General features: G+C 32.8%; 1 pseudogene; it reads right to left on the reverse strand.

The window, feature by feature from the left end:
* Positions 1 to 21,275, reverse strand: part of LOC117905611 — a 33,334-nt pseudogene that overhangs the window by 5,501 nt on the left and 6,558 nt on the right.

Here is a 21,275-nt window from a genome sequence, read left to right on the forward strand (position 1 = left end):
GAATCACTTACTTGACCCTAAATCTACCATTGCCGAAGTGTAGATTTTTCATCTTTGGTGCATTATCGATGCTGCAACAGTGATTAGGCATCGACAAGGCAACCCTCATCCCTCCAATTGTGGTTGTGTGGTAGCAGTGGGAAGGTCAGAGTCGTCTGAGAGTTTGCAAATTGTGGTCATGTGTTGAAGATAGCGGCAAGGGTTCTTGGGGAAGAGAAGCCAACAAATAATAAAGGTAAAGTTTGATTTACCTTATTTAAATCAACACACCTACACTACCATAGTCACACCGAATTATATTTTTAATTTATTGAATCAAATTATATAAATTGATAAATTATATTTTGTTGGCTAATTTGATTCATAATTTGATATTAGATTAAACAAATTACATATTTTGAATCAATTAAAAATATATTTAAAATATGATTTTCCTTATTATGTTGAGATTGTATTTTTAATTTATTAAATTATGTAATTTTTTATTTTATAATATTAAATTGATTTCATGTATTTAAATTGCTAAAACTAGGAAATTCATGTATGCAGTGTAAGGTAATGTTTAGATGTAATGTTATAAAATTGAAGAATTGGAAAATAATGTTTACATGAAATTAAAGAATTCATAATGATAATATTAAATGTATTTATATGTAATGTTTTTATTTCATATAGAAATTATATTTTTAATTTATTAAATTATGTGATTTTTTTTTATCGTATAATATTAAATTGGTTCACTAAATTATTTTTGTATGGTATAGATTCTAGAAATATAAAATACATTTATATGGTATAGATATTGTATTTTCAATTTATGTTTTTATCTTATAATATTGCAAAATTAAATTATATTAGAAAATTAATAATTATTTAAAACAATTTTTTTTCCAAATAATCATAAATGATTTAATAATACGGAATGAAGGGTATGCATTTACATTGTGTAGAAAAATTACATTTATATTTGAATCAATTTTACTTCATTATATCATGTAGATTTTTTATTTTATAATATTCTATTATTAAATTGCAATAGGAAATCAATAATTATCAAAACAATAAATTGGTTCACTAAATTATTTTTGTATGGTATAGAAATATAAAATACATTTATATGGTATATATATATATATACATATATTGTATTTTTAATTTATGTTTTTATCTTATAATATTGAAAAAGTAAATTACATTAGAAAATTAATAATTATTTAAAACAATTATTTTTTCCAAATAATCATAAATGATTTAATAATACAGAATGAAGGGTATGCATTTACATGGTATAGAGAAATTACATTTATGTTTGAATCAATTTTACTTCATTATATGATGTAGAGTTTTTTATTTTATAATATTCTACAATTAAATTACAATAGGAAATCAATAATTATCAAAACAATAAATTGATTCACTAAATTATTTTTGTATGGTATAGAAATATAAAAAACATTTATATGGTAAACTTTATATGGTATGGATATTGTATTTTTAATTTATGTTTTTATCTTATAATATTGCAAAATTAAATTACATTAGAAAATTAATAATTATTTAAAACAATTTTTTTTTTCAAATAATCATAAATGATTTAATAATACGAAATGAAAGGTATGCATTTACATGGTATAGAAAAATTATATTTATATTTGAATCAATTTTACTTCATTATATCATGTAGATTTTTTATGTCATAATATTCTGTAATTAAATTACAATAGAAAATCAATAATTATCAAAAGAATCTTTTTTAAAAGATTTTTTTGTGTGAAAATATTCATTTATTTAACTATTATTTATTTTAATTAAAAAAACATATAAATAAGTGGAAAACAAAAATGATGAACTTAGGTGAGATTGTGTTTATTGCTTTTTTAGTAGAATTTATTTTTACATGGTAACAATATGAAACATATAAGTGAGTGGAAATTTGAATATTATAATTTTTATATAAATGTGTTTATATATATTTAATTTGAAAAGTAAGTTGTTTTCCTTTTATACATGGTTAGGTTAAAATTTCAAAATGACTTCAACACATGATATTGGTTGGAAGCATGCATAACCTATTGTTGGTAGTAAAAGAACCACGAAGTGTAAATATTGTGGGAAAATTATACATGATAGTATAACAAGATTAAAGCAACACATTGCACATATATTTGGATAAGTGGAAGGATGTCCATGTGTACCAGTAGAAGTGTCACATAGTGTTAGACAATATATGTTTGATATTTTAAAAAGAAAAAGCACAGTTAAAGAAAAAAAAACGACTTTTGAGTTCCTTAAATAAAAAAATTTCTATGAAATTGATGAGGGTGATATTGATGATGAAATTAAGGAAGTTGTTATGACTGATTTTGAAAGAAGACAAATGAAACAAGCAATGAAAGAAATTCGTCGAATTTTTTAAAAAGATAGACAAGAGCATCAGAAGGGTGGTAGTTCCTCACAACCTTCTAATGCTAGGATTAAGCACGGACTGACACATAGCTTCAATGTAAGAGAAGGAGCTAGCATACCTCCAAAAGGAATTGATCCCTACATGTCCCCATCAAAGCATAAATCAATAAAAAGCTTGTATTTTATTGAAGGCATGAAGAAAGTGGGTAAAACTATTTCTAAATTCTTTCTCTTTAATGCAATACCCTTTAATGCAGCTGACAATGGACCTTACTATCAATCAATGATTGATACCATAGCAGAAGCAGGTCCAGGCATCAAGGGTCCCACAGGATACCAAATTGGAAATACATATTTGGAAGAGGATGTGAAAGAGCTTAAGGTATATATAACAACATTGAAGCTAAATGGCCTGTATATGGGTGCACAATCATGTGTGATGGTTGGAGCTCTAAGACTAGAAAGCCTATCATCAATTTCATGATTTATTGTGATAGAAGTATGTTATACCATCAATTTCATAAATGATTGAAATAGGTTGATCAAGATAAAAAGCCCATCAATTATTTATGAAGCAATGGATAGAGCTAAATTGGCTATCAAGACATCGGTCAAGCAATGAGAAAAGTATAATGAAGTCATTAATAGAATGTAAGAAGGTCAATTACACAGACATTTGCATGTTGTAGGTAATAAAAAAATTCTTTCTATATATTTTATTATTTTTTTCAAGTAAAATTATTATAAACTGATCATTATTTAACTTATGGTAGCATATTTTTTAAATCTAATGTTCCAAATATTCAAAGCATTTCTCCAACCATCCAAAAATTAAAATTGGATTAAAGGAGGTTATCAAGAGATTAAAGCTAAATTTGATAGACAAGCAAAATCTATTAACGAGGTATAATAATAGTTTGTGACCTTTATATATACATTTTGTATATGTAATGTGCATTAACAAAAAAAAATGTTAATGATGTAGGTGAAATTATTTGTTGACGGCCAAGGAGAATTTGGAAGTGCACTTACAAAGAAAGCATTAAATCAATATCTTCCAGGTACTCAATACATTTATGTTTATTACAAATAAGAAATTATCATCATTTTTTGTTAAATATATCATAGTGATTACTAAGTATGCATTTTCTTTATTATAGCTGAATGGTTGAACAACTATGTCGACGAAGGTCCACATATACAAAATATTGCTATTAAAATTTTAAGCCAAACATGTTCTTCATCAGGTTGTGAAAGAAATTAGAGCACATGGTCATTGATTTACATAAAGTTATGCAACCATTTGGCAATGAAAAAGTCGCATGAGTTAGTTTATGTGCACTACAATATGCGACTTCGAGTTAAGAATTTGATGCAAGAGCGAAACAATGAAGATTTATACAATCCAATTGATCGGAATCATATCTTTAATGATGATGATATATTAGATGAGTGGATATGAGAAGGAGAGGAGCCTATTTTATCATTTGATAATTTGGATTGGTTGGATAAAGATCTTCCCTCTAATGAAGAAGGTAGAGAAACATTTCATGAAGATGATGGTGCCATAAATTGTAGAGTTAGTAGGCGTACAAGTAATGCTACACAAGAAAGAGATGTTGATTCCCATTGTAAAGGTAAGGCTCCTAGAACAATTTCTTCAAGTTCTAGTAGTGATGATGGTGACAATGGGGGCAGTAAGCGAGGTGGTGGCAGTAGAAGAGTTGGTGGCACTAGTGAGGGTACTGGAGGAAATGGTAGCACTGGGGGTGGTTATGTTAGTCAAGTAGATCTTGGCATGTCATGGGCACAAGGAGGTGAAAATTATTATGCCACACAAGATATAGATCATGGATATCGACCAAGGATATGGGAACAACAAAAGCATTTGGAAAGACTAACTACATATCCCAACGATGATGGTTATTCTAGTGGGTATGATTATCATAGATCAAATTATCACCATATCGATGAGCACTTACAGAATTTGGTATAGGATCAAGGTCGTATTCAGAAGGGTAGATGATAGATCATATCACAACGTTACAAACCATGATAACTCTTCCAGTACTTTTAGTAGAAATGATTTTGATCGATTTCCAATGATGCATCCATAGGAATATTCAAATACTAGAACATGAGATAGTGATTCATATGGTGTTGCTTATCGAAGATCATATGATTTTGATCGATTTCCAATGATGCATCCATAGGAATCTTCTAGTAGCAGTAGCATTGCTTATCGAGGTTTTAGATACTATCAATATGGTGTTGGTCCTGAATAGCCTTCGAATCCATATTTTCCTGATTATAGATCATCAAGCCAATCATCTTAGCCAACGTATTCGAGTTATGAACAACTCTTTCAACCATATCCTCACTACAGGAATTGCCATCCCAATTTGTATACGTCGTAGGATCGATGATGATGATTTTGAACCCCCTCGTCATTCAACATGGAATTGATTATTGTATTGTATTGTATGTTTGTTAGTAAAAATGTTATAATATGAATAAAAATAATTTTCTTTTATCAACATTATCATAAATAACTTTGAGTAGATACTTTTATAACTATTTAAATAATGTTAAATGTGAGACAATTTTACTTTATTAATTTTTTGAGCTTATTTAATTGTATATATTTTTTTTGATGATTTACATAATATTTTTATGATTTTTTGAATTTTCTAATTAGCTTATTTTATGTATCGTCCGATACCAAACAGATACATTGAGACCAATACGCCTCGGGACACTTTGAGTCAGTGACTGATACCATGACTTTGAACCATGATGTGGAACAAGCTATATTTACCCTTTTATGTACATGCCATCCAGAAAGATAGCCCACTTCCCTCAAAGATGCTCTCCACTTTTGTATCTTCTCGTCAAAACATTTTCTTTCATGATCGACCATCCATCGTCTGCAACTACCCCTCTGAGTTCGCACATGGCAAAATCAACATGATGGAAAACTGGGAAAATGATTTTTCCCATTTCTTTCCTGCACTTCATGATCTTCACCAGTTCATCTAAACACCAGCTAGAACCGACATAGTTGCCTAGAGAATTATAAGAACCAACCTTGAGTTCTCAATAGCATGCAAAAGACCCAAAGCAATGTCTCATCCCCTTAGATCATTGATTCTAAAGGGACGAATCCCTTTTCGATGCAAAACTGCATAGAGATGATCTATGAAATTGTGTCTGGCATCTTCATCTTCATCCCAAAAGATCAAGAAAACTTCATATTCCGATGGACCAATAGAAGAAAAGAAGACGCCCTTTGACGATCCATCCCAAGGAGGTCGTTCTCAACATGTAAGAGTTCTTGATTTAAACTCTTCCAAATAACAGAAGTAATCTCCTCAATAACATGTGCCTCAGGCCTGTAAGTGGTAAAGCATGAGATGTTGGGTTTTGTGGAGCCTAGTTTTGTTTGATCCAATTTGACGACCTGACCCGAATAATATTGCATGGCTTTTTAATGGGAGATTTATTGAGGCCTGTTGGGCCGTTTAGCCCATTGTGGAATCACCTTTTGTAATTAGGGTTTTTTAGTGTGTGGGGTTGCCATGTTATATATATAGAGAGAATATTGTAGCCGCCATGTTGTACTCTGAATTCTTCCCTGATAATAGTGATATCCCTGCAACTCCGTGGACGTAGGCAAATTGCGAACCACGTAAATACTGTCTTGTGCGTGTGATTATCTTTTCTTTGGCGTGTGTTTTCTTTAATTTTGTTTCTCACGGGTTGGGAATTCGGTTTAATTCCCTACAACTGGTATCAGAGCCTAGGGTTAGGTTTGAGTGGGAGCAATGGCAGAGGAAGCAGGAAAGGCGTCTGGAATAGAAAAGTTTGATGGCACAGACTTTGCGTATTGGAGGATGCAGATTGAAGATTATCTCTATGGGAGGAAATTGCATCTGCCTCTTTTGGGGACAAAACCTGAGAGTATGAAGGCTGAGGAATGGGCGCTTCTTGACAGACAGGTTCTAGGAGTTATTAGGTTAACTCTGTCTAGGTCTGTTGCACATAATGTTGTAAAGGAGAAGACCACAGCAGATTTGATGAAGGCTTTGTCCGGTATGTATGAAAAGCCGTCCGCAAACAATAAGGTGCATCTGATGAAGAAGTTGTTCAATTTGAAGATGACAGAGAATGCATCAGTAGCACAACATCTGAATGAATTTAATACAATCACAAATCAATTGTCGTCTGTAGAAATTGATTTTGATGATGAGATTCGTGCTCTGATCGTCTTGGCTTCTTTGCCAAACAGTTGGGAGGCAATGAGGATGGCAGTAAGCAATTCTACGGGAAAGGAAAAGCTCAAGTACAATGATATACGAGATTTAATTCTGGCTGAGGAGATTCGCCGAAGAGATGCAGGTGAAACCTCAGGATCTGGTTCTGCCCTAAACCTTGAGACAAGAGGCAAAGGTAATGACAGATATTCAAATCGGGTAGATCAAATTCCAGAAATTCTAATCGGAACATAAGCAAATCTAGATCAGGCCAACAAGTAAACGCTGGAATTGTGGGAAAACAGGTCACTTAAAAGGCAATGTAAAAGCCCTAAGAAGAAGAATGAAGATGATTATGCTAATGTTGTAACAGAAGAGGTACATGATGCATTACTTCTTGCAGTAGACAGTCCACTTGATGATTGGGTTTTGGATTCAGGAGCTTCGTTTCATACCACTCCACACCGAGAAATCATACAGAATTATGTTGCAGGTGATTTTGGTAAGGTGTATTTGGCTGATGGTTCAGCCTTGGATGTTGTGGGTCTGGGGAGACGTCCGGATATCGTTGCCCAATGGTCTGTTTGGTTACTGGAGAAGGTTCGACATATTCCTGACCTGAGGAGGAATCTAATTTCTGTTGGACAACTGATGATGAAGGACATGCAATACTATTTGTTGGTGGTACTTGGAAGGTTACAAAGGGAGCTAGGGTATTGGCTCGTGGAAAGAAGACTGGTACTTTGTATATGACCTCATGTCCAAGAGACACAATTGCAGTTGCTGATGCAAGTACTGATACAAGCCTATGGCATCGTAGACTTGGTCACATGAGTGAGAAAGGGATGAAGATGTTGTTGTCAAAAGGAAAACTACCAGAATTGAAATCCATTGATTTTGACATGTGTGAAAGTTGCATTCTTAGGAAAACAAAAAAGGGTAAGCTTCTTGAAAACTAGCAGGACACCGAAGGCTGAAAAATTGGAACTAGTACACACTGATTTGTGGGGGCCTTCTCCGGTTGCATCCCTAGGAGGTTCAAGGTACTACATCACTTTTATTGATGACTCAAGTAGAAAGGTATGGGTTTATTTTCTGAAAAATAAATCTGATATATTTGAAACTTTTAAGAAGTGGAAGGTCATGGTTGAGACAGAAACAGGTTTGAAAGTAAAATGTTTGAGGTCAGATAATGGAGGAGAGTACATAGATGGAGGGTTCAATGAGTATTGTGCTGCACAGGGAATTAGGATGGAGAAGACCATTCCTGGGACACCACAGCAGAATGGTGTGGCTGAGCGCATGAACAGAACTCTCAATGAGCGTGCTAGAAGTATGAGGTTGCATGCTGGACTACCAAAAACTTTTTGGGCTGATGCTGTTAGCACTGCAGCTTACCTGATAAACCGAGGACCATCAGTTCCCATGGAGTTCAGACTTCCTGAGGAGGTTTGGAGCGGTAAAGAGGTGAAGTTTTCACATTTAAAAGTTTTTGGTTGTGTTTCTTATGTTCATATTGATTCTGATGCTCGTAGCAAACTTGATGCAAAGTCAAAAATATGTTTTTTCATTGGCTATGGTGATGAGAAATTTGGCTATAGGTTTTGGGATGAACAAAACAGGAAAATCATCAGAAGTAGAAATGTGATATTTAATGAACAGGTTATGTACAAGGACAGGTCAACTGTAGTGTCAGATGTTACAGAGATAGATCAAAAGAAATCTAAGTTTGTCAACTTAGATGAATTGACTGAAAGTACTGTCCAGAAGGGGGGTGAAGAAAATAAGGAGAATGTAAATTCACAGGTAGATCTGAGTACACTTGTAGTTGAAGTTCGCAGATCTTCCAGGAACATTAGACCTCCGCAGCGTTATTCACCTGTTTTAAATTATCTCCTGTTGACTGATGGCGGTGAGCCAGAGTGTTATGATGAAGCCTTGCAAGATGAGAATTCAAGCAAGTGGGAGTTAGCCATGAAGGATGAGATGGATTCCTTGTTAGGGAATCAGACATGGGAATTAACTGAATTGCCAGTAGGAAAGAAGGCTTTGCACAACAAGTAGGTATACAGAATAAAAAATGAGCATGATGGTAGTAAACGTTACAAGGCCAGATTAGTTGTTAAAGGGTTCCAGCAGAAGGAGGGCATTGACTACACAGAGATATTTTCTCCAGTTGTGAAAATGTCAAAATCAGACTTGTACTAGGAATGGTGGCTGCAGAAAACTTACATCTTGAGCAGTTAGATGTGAAGACAACATTCCTTCATGGTGACTTGGAGGAAGACCTTTACATGATTCAGCCAAAAGGGTTCATTGTTCAGGGACAAGAGAATCTAGTCTGCAAACTGAGAAAATGCTTGTATGGTCTTAAACAAGCTCCTAGACAGTGGTACAATAAGTTTGACAGTTTTATGCATAGAATTGGGTTCAAGAGATGTGAAGCTGATCACTGTTGCTATGTTAAGTCTTTTGACAATTCTTACATCATATTATTGTTGTATGTGGATGATATGCTTATTGCAGGGTCTGACATTGAGAAGATTAATAATCTGAAGAAGCAATTGTCCAAACAATTTGCAATGAAGGATTTGGGAGCTGCAAAGCATATCCTTGGTATGAGAATCATTAGAGATAAGGCTAATGGTACATTGAAGCTTTCATAATCAGAGTATGTGAAGAAAGTTCTCAGCAGGTTCAACATGAATGAAGCTAAACCAGTGAGCACACCCTTGGGGAGCCATTTCAAACTAAGCAAAGAACAGTCACCGAAGACATAAGAAGAAAGGGACCATATGAGCAAGGTGCCCTATGCCTCAGCTATTGGTAGCTTGATGTATGCTATGGTGTGTACAAGGCCAGACATTGCACATGCAGTGGGAGTTGTGAGCAGATTCATGAGTAGGCCTGGAAAGCAGCATTGGGAGGCAGTCAAGTGGATTCTAAGATATCTGAAGGGTTCATTAGATATATGTCTTTGCTTCACAGGTGCAAGTTTGAAATTGCAGGGTTATGTAGATGCTGATTTTGCTGGTGATATTGATAGTAGAAAGAGTACTACTGGTTGTTTTTACTCTAGGTGGTACAGCTATATCATGGGTTTCAAATCTACAAAAGATCGTTACTTTGTCTACTACAGAAGCTGAGTATGTTGCAGCAACTGAAGCTGGAAAGGAGATGATTTGGCTACATGGTTTCTTAGATGAATTGGGTAAGAAGCAGGAGATGGGCATTCTACACAGTGACAGTCAGAGTGCAATTTTTCTTGCCAAAATTCGGCTTTTCATTCAAAGTCGAAACATATACAAACAAAATACCACTTTATCCGTTATCTTGTTGAGGATAAACTGGTAATACTTGAGAAGATTTGTGGATCTAAGAACCCTGCAGACATGTTGACTAAGGGTGTCACTATTGAGAAGTTGAAGCTGTGCGCAGCTTCAATTGGTCTTCTAGCTTGAGGACAGGAGGATGAGTTGTAGGGATGAGGGATTGTTTCTTGGAGGATAGCGGTTTGATGTTGGTGATTGGACTAGTCTCCAAGTGGGAGATTTGTTGGGTTTTGTGGAGCCTAGTTTTGTTTGATCCAATTTGATGACCCGACCCGAATAATATTGCATGGCTTTTTAATGGGAGATTATTGAGGCCTGTTGGGCCGTTTAGCCCATTGTGGAATCACCTTTTGTAATTAGGGTTTTTTAGTGTGGTGGGGTTGCCATGTTATATATATAGAGAGAATATTGTAGCCACCATGTTGTACTCTGAATTCTTCCCTGATAATAGTGATATCCCTGCAACTCCGTGGACGTAGGCAAAATTGTCGAACCACGTAAATACTGTCTTGTGCGTGTGATTATCTTTTCTTTGGCGTGTGTTTTCTTTAATTTTGTTTCTCACGGGTTGGGAATTCGGTTTAATTCCTTACATGAGACATGTGTTGTGAGTCAACAATTTCAAATGCTAGCAAACATGAAGAACATTGGATTATGCTTTTAACTTTATCTAGAAAACCAGAATTATGGGCAAATAAAATGTGTGGAAGGGATAAGGTCGAATTACTTGGTTCGCATAATCTAGTGTTTTCATTATGCCAAAGTATACATTAACGATGGAAACTGTTGTCCTTTAATCATCGTTTCTGACCGCCATCCCACACAAGAAGAGCAATCACCTCCCTTCTTAGATGATATTAGCCTTTATTTGTAAGTATCAGAATGCTAAAAAATTATGGCGAGTATCTTCACCCACAAAGCTCAAGAAAACATCGTAATTCCATCCACGAATAGAAAAGGAAGATGAAGAAGAAGACGCTCTTTGACTTTGTGGATTTGCAAAAGCCATCCGCTCCTACTATGAGGACTCACTTTAACTCAGCTTAAATACATACAATTTCTTCATAAAAAGTGAAAAGAAATTGCAGGAGAACACAGGTTGGTGGAAAGAAAGCGATGAAATCTCCCTTGCAAGGTGGGGGTTCTGTGTGCTACAAATCTTGTCAAAGGTCTCTATTGGATCCGGACTCTTTTCAATTGTTTACAAATTAGTCTCCATATATAAAAAATAAAAATAGATTTCAATAGTTTTAATTATTGTTTTATTTTAAAAGTAAGAAAGAGGTTTGACTCCAGCCGTCAAACCATCCAACCATCCACCCACACATGTGATGCCCACAATGCTTCAGCATGACACGTCTCCGAGGAAGAAGGAAAGTAGATGGAATGCCGTGAAAATCATTTTGTTGGAAAATCATTTAATTTAATTTACATCATTAATGATTGATGTGGGAATGGAGGACGAAATTTCGTGTCACTATAAATTAATTCTTTGAAAATATCTGGAAATTGTATTATGATATTTGAAATAATAAAATTTTTCTAATAAATTATTTTATACATTTCCTATTTATTATTTTTGTATATCCTTATAATTTGCTTTTCCATTATTCCATGTACTTGTATTATTTAATTTTTCAATATTCTTAATTAATTAATTAATTATTATAATTTCCTTTTACGTGATTAGTAAAAACATTTTTAAAACTTGAAATGGTGTTACTATGGTACATTCCTAATAGGTAACCTAACATCTCGATTCGGACTCAGTTTTTGCTGACATATCTTTTCTTTAAAAATGAAGTTACACTAGGGTTTTATTTCTTATTTTGTTTTCTTTTAAAAATAAACAAAAATAAGTGACGACTCCAACTTTTAAAAAAAAAAATCAGTTTTTTTATAATAAAAACAAGTCTCACTGTCAAGTAATGATGCACATGAAAAATATAGGTTCAGAATTATATTTCTTAGACTTTAAATGTAAAACAATTACTAAATCAACGAATATTGTAAGTTTTTAAATCTTTGATCATTAAAGATTCAAAGTACAATGGAACAAATAGTTTTCAAAAGAAAAAAAATGTTTAAAATGGAAAATCTAACGATAAAGACAATGAAACAAGGTGATATGGTAGGAGTTAAATAGAAAAATCTTTTATCCATGAATTTATAGTTTATTTAGTAGAAAAAAGTTCAAAAGAAATATTGCATACATTAATGGGATTAAGTAGATAAAAGGGATTTAAGTAATTTGATATTTATGCTTTAGTTAGATAACATCAAATAGAAATTTGATATTATTAGTTTCCATACTGAGTTTAGAAATCTATCAAATGAATGTTAAGATTATCTTTCTCTGAGTGGTTATATAAATTAAGAGTATATGGGTAACCAAAAGGATTTATTGTTCTAGGATAAGAACACAAAGTTAGGGATAGATACATTTAGCTAGGTTAGTTTTTAACCAATCCAAGAATCAAATAGGAGTTGATTGGTTTTAACTAAAGTACAATAAATTTATTTATTTACTCAAACTAATCCAACTTAATATCAATTTGATTCAGTTTAGTTAACTCAGTTTAGACAAAAATATTGAGTTTATATGTTTTTTTCTCCACATTGACCATACAAATAAAATGTTCAAATTATTTTAGATAAAAATAAATTTTTGTTACAAATAATACAATTATTTTTTAAAAAAAATAATGTGTAGGAATAGACCTATGGGTTATTTTCTTGTTGGGAGTAAGTCAATGAGTAGTATTATTGACATATTGGGTGCTTGTGACTTAAAATTATATGATGATCATCATTATTAAGTCCCAAAGTACAAGAATCTTAAATTTTAGATCATGCTTATGCCATAAGCAACTTTTAATTTGTAATAAAGCCATAGAGTTAGGCTTCAGGCCTCCAACACCAAACTATAGCCTAGCTAAGTTGGCTTTGGATGAGCATGGTTTGACTCACAAAGTCCCAAGATTCTCCATAGCACTCCAAAATCCAAGCAATTATATTTGTCCTACTCCTCCACTACTTGGGTTTGTTTGCTAGTCCACTTTTGGTAAGTAATCTAGGTTGAAGCTTCCATAAGTCAAATACTTAAACTAGTTTAATCTCTAGTTTCATTGTACTACCAAAATAGAGTAATTCAAGTAGAAAGAACCAATGGCACATGCATGACAAGTTTTGTTATCGAGAAGGTTTACAAATAGTTTGTGGAGACCCTTTTCTAGTATAATTTGGGACAACTACTAGTGGGGCTGCCTATGAACTACTATCCAAGGCTAGTTAGGCTGTCAAACAATGCAAATTGAAGATTTGGGGGCCAAATGAAAGTAACCTAGTTTGAAATTGATGGAATTACTTATTAGCTCAATATAGAGGCTTATCTCAAGCACCTTCTCAATACAGTGCTAGCTTCAAGTGGATTAAATGCATGCATGCATTAAAGACTTCCACAACAAAGGAAATTTTCCTAGGATAATCTAGAGAGCTACTACAAAAGAGAATAGTCTTCTAAACATATGTAATTGATTGTGCATTAATTAAGTAAGAAGGCTTGTAAAGTTGGATAAGTTGTTTAGAATTTTTAATAGGGAATTTGTAAACATCACATAATTGATCTAAGATATGTTTACTAAGTTCTATCATGAAAATAAAGTATTGAGGGAAAACTATACCACCAAAACCCAAGTTTTATTTGCTAATAATACTTACCACATTCTATTAAGAAAGAAATTATCTAGTTGTAGAGGACAAGTTGATAGTTTTAGTTTGTGAAGTTTTCACTGCCCAAGCTAACATTAAAAGCTATAACAAGACAAATCGCAATAAGGTAAGATAAAAAGCTCACAGAAGGGACATCTTGCTCCTTGTTGAAAATCCCATTCAATTGCAAATCTACCACATCAAGAATGCTCTCTCTTCTATAATTTTCTCATACCCAATCCACAACACTATTATTATAGTTGTTTTGCATGCCTTTTGTTTGTTTGTTTGTTTGTTTGTTTTTTTTTTTGGCTTTTTAAGTTAATTTTCTTTGGTTATTGCAATAACTTCATTGGTGTGTTAAATTCTCTTATAGGTAATTCCTCAAACATGTTGTCCTTATTGTTGTTATTAAGTCTTGCAGTATGAATGAAAAATTAAAATTGTTGTATTTAAAATCAAATGGAAGCACAATAATTAAAAAATGCAAGCACAAGAGAAACACTCAAATCCAATTCCAAAGAGTAGCATCAAATTTTCCATATCTACAAAATTTAGGTGTTTAGATTTCCAAAATGAAAAAAAAAAAAAAAATAAGGTCCATTAAGAGAAAACCTACATCTACAAAACATCAAGGTGTGAGGTTAAGAGAGAGGACTTTAGTCCATACCTAATACGGAGACATGGATTCGGACACATTGACTAGATTTGAAGAATGCAATTCACCCATGGGAACTTGTGTACCAAAAGAGGGTTGGTTTCTGAAGGCATTGGAAGGTGGTTGAAGTAATGGCGTTGGCTATTGAAAGGGTCGATGGTGGTGGGAACCCATAACCGCTAGTGAAGAGGTGAATTGTAGACTCGGTGAAGAAGATAATGTGAGCTTGATAAAATTTCCTCCAACATTTCCTTCCCTCTTTCTTATTTTCCTAATTAATTTTTAAGGAAAGTAGTAGGGAAAATATTACAATTTTTTCTTTAGTATTTTCCTTTATATATATATTTTTTCCATCATACTTTTGATGTCACCCAAACTAAGGAAAATAACTTTCCACAATTTTTTTTTCTTTTCCCTTGCATTTTTTGAAAACTAAACACAATCTTTATAAATAAAAATTAAGAATTACAGTAAGACTATATATTTTCCTCTTTATTCCTGCATTTCTACATCCACTACTCTATTTTACATCATATTTTACTCCCTTCTTCAATCAGCATTCCTCCCTTTATATAGAGTTATCTTCACACCAATTCATAAGATAAGAAAGATGAATGAACCTTGGGGCAAGGTTGGACAGTTGGTGGCAGCTAGTCAAGGCTAGAGTCAACTTTTGCTTGACTTTTTGGGCATGTGCAGCAATGTGTGGATCTCTCTTTAGCATGAAAATGGCTAGAACATGTTAAGCTCTCTTATTAGGTGATGTGTCAACCGTAGGGCAATCATAGGGTGGGGAATATATGGTAATTATGCCCACAAAAAAAAAAAAAAATTGTATCTAATTATATAGAAAGACATCTTCCAACATTTGATATAAATATCTAAAAATTAAGAGAAAATATTTAAAAAAAAATGTATTAAACCTAAAAATAGGGACTTAATAATAAAATGAAGTAAAAATGTAAAATTAAAACCAAATATTAAATATGAATTTAGTTTAAGTATTAAAAATATTATTATTTAGGTTTAATCATTGAGTTTGCTAAAGGAGTTTATATCAATAGATTCAATTTACTAATATTGTTGATATCAATAAGTTATTTTTGACTAAATAGAAAAAATCATATATTTTACCTTTTTCTATTCAACAAAAAAAAAAAAAAATACCATCTAAAATTTTAGATAATGGAAATGCTTTGATTAGAAACAAATTTCATGGACCACTATCAAATACCATGCATAGGGAGAAATATGGATCCTCACTTGCTCTTTGATTCTAATGCATTGAATTTGATGTTACCTAAAACAAAATTATATTTCATGTCCTCTATTATGAGTGGACAACCATTCCTTATGTTAGATTTTAGATAAAGAATGAATATTGAAGATTGGAATTGTAAGAAATTAGGAGAGAAACTAGGAGATCCCAATTTTAAATATATAATATATATAACAAAGTTCTATAGTCACTTCAATCCATGTTTTAAAAATTGTATTTCTTTCTAATATGAGAGCAAACTTTTTCTTTCTTCCTTATAAATTTCATTTGGGAATGACTTAAAAATAAAATAATAAAAGCCCTTTTAAATATTAAAAAAAAAATTCTTATAAAAATTAATTAGGTGGATGGTAAGGTCAAATTTGGGATAGCTTCATATTTTTTGCTTTAACTGAAATCAAAATCAAAATTAAAGTAATAATTTTTAAGGGTAATGTTGATGTTGTAAAAGTTTTATTAAACATGAAAGAACTTCTTATATAAAAAAAATATATAGAATTATGAAATTCTTATAAGAAATAACATTTTTATGACTTCTATATGAAACATTTTTTAAAAGTTATAAGTTTTAAAAAATAATAATAATAATTAAACAGGTATAAAGACTTTTATTCAACTTAATTTTATTTATTTTTAACTATTAAAAGTCAATCCAAATAAAATTTAAATATATTTGAAAATCACTTTTAAAAATCCAAAAAGTCACTTAAAAATCATTATGAACATTTTTTTCTAATTTACATTTAAATACTAAGTGATTCTTTTTTAAAATAATTTATAATGTCAAAATATTTTTAATGGATAAAACATTACAAATAAAAAACATTTTAATCACAATTAATTTATTTTTAATTCATGAAATTTCATTTATTGTTATTTATTTTTTGGATTTAATTCTTTACAATTATTTTTGAGTGTTTATAAAGTATAATTAGGTCATGCCCAAATTTATTCTTTAACTCTATCTATTGGGTATAGGTAGCGTGAAATTTTGGCCTCTCTCCACCTTTCGTCGCTTCTGACATTGTCATGCATTGCTTTGTCAACTCCAACCACATAGCATTGGAATGTTAGCTGAATATTCCAAGTCCATAAAACCAAAGTTTATTATTTGATATTTTTTAGCACACCACTCATGACTCTACAACTTTCCTGCTGCCAACTTAATTTATTGACTTGGACTTGGAGGGTTTGGTCAATGGTCAAATGCAGCAACTTAGTTAATCGGTAATTCAAATGATCAAGTCCTACGTTTTAATTTACAAAAACCAGTGATTTGTTTTACTAGTTATTTTATTTAAGGACGCAGAAAAGGTTAGGCTCAATTTGTGCCCATGCAATGGAAATGGGTGATTTTTATTTTATTTTCCTTTTTCCTTTATCTTAGTGTAGATCTTGTGATATTGTTATTAAAATAAAAGGTAAAAATATAAATTATATACAAATTATTTTAATTTAGGAAAAAACGTTTATTTAATTTAAAATAAATAAATAAAAAAGAATTGATTTTATCTCAACTGTATAAGACTTCATAAAAATTATCTTATTTGTAAAATATTTTTAGATGTAAAAGTAAAAAATTAAACAAACCATTTCATGACCTTTTTCACAAGTATCCATTTAGATCATAGTCTAATTTTAAAAATATAAGAATAAGTCAATTACTCTAATACAACATGATATTTTAAAGAAATTGGAATGACCAAAAGTTGTCAAATCAAGATATATCTATTGTGGACATGGCATTGGGAGGCATCTTAGCATTGCATTTATTGAACATAAAATAAATCATGAAAGCTGAATAATATGGATATTCAATGAAATCTTTGGCATGTTATTTCTTGCAGCTTCAACATGGTGGCATGTCGGATGGAGGAGGCAGCATTTGAGCTTTTGGGTGTTTACCATTTTTCACTATGAACGCAGTTGCCATGGCCCAAGTCAAATGGTCTTCTATATGGCAGTGCATGAACCACACTCCTGCAACAAGAAAATACACAACATTACACCTAACTTAATTGTAATATTAAGAAAAAATATTGCCTTGGTATGCAAGTTTGCAGTTTCAAGGGATTTTTTTTTTTTTTAATAGAGGACATGAGTGCTTGCAACATACCAGGTTGGAGGCCTCAAATCTGATTGCAACCCAACCATTCTTAGGAACAGAGATGGTATTATGATGGGGAGGATCCACCAGATTGTAGCGCATAGGATCCCTATTTTCATCGAAATTCCCAAATCCCCATCCAACAACATAGAAACTATGTCCATGGAGATGCATGGGTGGATTGCCCCTCCAACCAAGTTTGTCCCTTGAAAAACAATCTCCACTGTGGAGTTATACTCGAGCACCCTTACTTTGTTCCATGCTCGGCAACTGATAGAGTAATGGAAGATAATCAGCTGTAAAAATCAACACCACTGGTGGAACGCTAGGAAAGTATCTTCATATACACCACTGATGTTATAATAGTAAGCTTCCAATATGTCAATTGTAGGGGTATGGAAGCTTATGTTGTTATACTTGCGGCAGACCGTGTCCCATTGGCCCTTCACATGAATCATTGACGCATGGGTACGAGTTTAAAGAAACAGTGTTAAAACAGTTTAGTGCTCGTGCTCAATGGACATTGCAAGGATGTTCCGCATCTGCTAAGCTTCGGAGGCTGGCCATGACCTGAACTGATGCATTTGTGTCATTGTATGCAGGTAAATGAGGCAAGAAGGAGGTGAAGATGGAGTGTAGTATCCCCTGTACTGTACAATAGCTTGTGGTGTGTTATCATAAATATTACGACTGCTGGGGCAAGGGAAAAAGCTATAGCCGCCATGTAATAGTGATCTGGGCGTTGGTTAGCTTCTAGTAAGACATCAAAGTTTGGCCAGGAAATATTTGATATAATCTAGTGTCAATGGTTTCGTGTAGCTACCATCTGTTCCAACCACTATCATTTTATGCTTGGCAATGGAGAAGAAGAAAGGCTCGTGCAAGGCCAGCATTGATCATGCGAAGTAAGATAGGTCTTTCCATGATCCACCGTTAGCTTGAATGTGTCTGCAATTAGAAAGGAAAGTTGTATACTTATGACTAGCCAAAAGAAAGAGAAAAAGTTTCCTTGAGGATCCACCAATTATGAAGTGATTGATTGATTAGGGTGTAAATTTGGCTCCATAGTTCAAAATTATATTTGACTAGCCTTTTCTCATGTGTTAAATCATGGCTCTACCATCCTCATAGCTATATTCCTCTTTCTTAGCATTAAGCTTTAAATATGTTGATGTTAATAAGAAAAAGTAATATGGTCAACATACAAGAAATGAAATCGGTACAATTTTAAAATGGGAAGTTAAACTTAATTTGTACCTGATTTTGAGCATGGAAGTAGATCACCGGGTTGTCCATTTATCAATAAAGAATCAGAGGCATTGCGTCAGCTCCACTGCAAGCGCTTATCTCGAATTGCATTCACATCAATCTTCCACCATTGTCCTGCATTTCAACAATTCCAATAATTTTAGATTTGCTTTGCTGGTTAATCATAATATGTAAATTAACATTTAAAACCGACAACACTATACCTTAATATGATGAGAACTTCTGCATTAGTTTGTGAAAAGGATACTTGGTTCATTCTTGGGATAGGACGATTATAGCTCCATGAACGGTGGCTCGGGTCCAATCACTGTGAGCATGCCACCATAAAGTGCCTTCCTCAGAGGAAAGGATGATCTTTTGACTAAACTTTGACCCTGGCTGAATTGGGCATTGTGTGATATACTCGGGACCATCTGTCCATGGATATCTAGGCATGTTCACCCCATGCCTGCAAAACAATAACTATATGTTAAAACTAGTACTTATTTTCGAACTAACAAAAGATGGCATGCAACAACATATTATCATAGTAATAAGCGACATCAACTATATTTCAATGGAACTAAAGCAAATAACCCTAAAGTATTGTGTTAAATTTGACTTTATTTGCAAAGCAATATATTGCCCCCCCACCCCCCCCCCCCCCCCCCCCCCCCCCCCCCCCCCGCCCCCCCTCCTCTTAGAAATAAAAGAATGTATGCCATGTAGGCATGTTGTCGCCGCTCTTTCTTTGAGACACGCTCAAGACCTACCAGTGAATGGTGACATTTTCTTTTCCCCTGTTATAAACGTCGACAATGATCGTCTCTCCTTTCATAGCATATATAGTTGGTCCCGGAAATTGTCCATTTACTGTTAAGATGTCCTTGGTGCTACAAAGCCTTGTATATGAAGCTTTCCTCACCTACAACCAATAAAAAGTTAACCACGCAACCTCATCCCAAAAGAAATATTACATGCATGAATGGTCATGAATAGTTGCATCGATCCATTCATGCAAGTGTATAACTACTTAAAAATTGATAGCATGCATGAACGACTCAACGACACCACCAAGGTAAGGGTCCTACGGTAGAAAATGAGAGTCATACTGCTCCCTAAATATTATGATCAGAAGGTGACGTTAAAGCCATAATTATACATAGCATTTACCACAAAAGTATGCCGACTGGTTGAAGCTTGGCAATGGATGCCACCACCAAAAGTTGAAACACTAAAATTTGTAAGAGGAAAACCTTCATGATCAGCCACATCTTCTTTGGAATAAAAGCCTCTTCTCTTTTCCTAAACACAACTCCTTCAATTTCTTACAACTTTTGCTGTATGTCTTTCATTTATGATTCATTATATAGTCATGATAATCCCCTCGGGATACAATACTTCCTCTCCACGTGTCAATATAAGAGGAAGTGATTTGAATGTGTATTGGTTTTGGAATGTTCTTTGACCACGTGACACGACTTTTGCTATACTCCTTACATATATGATTCATTATATAGTCATGATAATTCTCTCGGATACAATACTTCCTATCCACGTGTCAATAATGATAGTTGATCACTTACCAAATGCATGAAGAAAGATAACAATTGTGAAAATTTCTTACAAGTTACACATTATTTTAGAATAAATTTAAAATATTCTTTCACGAGTCTTTATTCTTTCACAACCCTTATCAGGATTGGTCATGCAACTGTTTTTCATAGACAACTACTTTTAAGAATTATTTTTGTAAACATTATTTAGCAAACCCTTATTATTAGTCTCACTTGTTTACGTGTTACTTAAGACAATTAATGGTGCTGAACCAATGATTGTGGTGGTTGGGGCCAAGTTGTTTTCATCTTGTCACTTAATACAATTAGTCATGATCATTGTTTTCTTCTAAATGGTACAAAGTTGTTTTCAAATTTTTTTCAAACTTGAGAATTGAGATTATAAAAGACATGATGACGATAAGTTGATTTGGTATTTCAGAATTTTCCATAAAAAACACAAAAATATATTTTGTAAAAAGTTGAAAATAGAATACGAATAACCCTTTGTCTGTTCTGAATCACTTAAAACATCTATTGGGAGTCATAGTATCTTTTTTTCTCAACAAAAAGCAATTTAATAATAAATAATTATAGACTTAAAAAAAAAAATATTTTTCAAAACAAATGCAATCTATAATTTATTTGTTTGTATGATATGTATATCTTGATTAAAATGGTTTTAGCTGGCTTACAAAAACTATTATGTAAAAAAAGAAAAGAAA

This window comes from Vitis riparia, chromosome 18, assembly GCF_004353265.1.
Source record: "Vitis riparia cultivar Riparia Gloire de Montpellier isolate 1030 chromosome 18, EGFV_Vit.rip_1.0, whole genome shotgun sequence".
Lineage (NCBI taxonomy): Eukaryota > Viridiplantae > Streptophyta > Magnoliopsida > Vitales > Vitaceae > Vitis > Vitis riparia.